The following is a 393-nucleotide window of genomic DNA, read 5'->3' as shown; positions in this document are numbered from 1 at the left end:
TATATATATATATATATATATATATATATATATATACATACCAGAATATACATTTTACAAATGTCTGAAAGGGAACAGATGGATGCCAAGGCTTATTTGACCCAACCTTACAACCTTATAGACAAAAAAAGTTCCTGTTTAGCCAGAATCCCACATTTTCTAAGATGTGCTGTGAATCAAAGATAATTAACTTTAACAAGCTGTTATCTGCCTCTCATGGGACACTGAGAACATAAGGGCCCCTCACTGCAGTGGTTTTACCACAGTGTTTCTAAAAGTTTATGACTCAGTCTGTTGTAGTTGGCCTGCTATCAATGCACATGGGACATATCCATATATTTTTTAGGCTTTTACAGCGCTAATGGCTTGTTTTTTTGTACATTGGGCTGACAG

Source organism: Cyprinodon variegatus, unplaced genomic scaffold (assembly GCF_000732505.1).
Source record: "Cyprinodon variegatus isolate N-32 unplaced genomic scaffold, C_variegatus-1.0 Scaffold119, whole genome shotgun sequence".
Classification (NCBI taxonomy): domain Eukaryota; kingdom Metazoa; phylum Chordata; class Actinopteri; order Cyprinodontiformes; family Cyprinodontidae; genus Cyprinodon; species Cyprinodon variegatus.
This window is presented reverse-complemented; position numbering follows the sequence as displayed.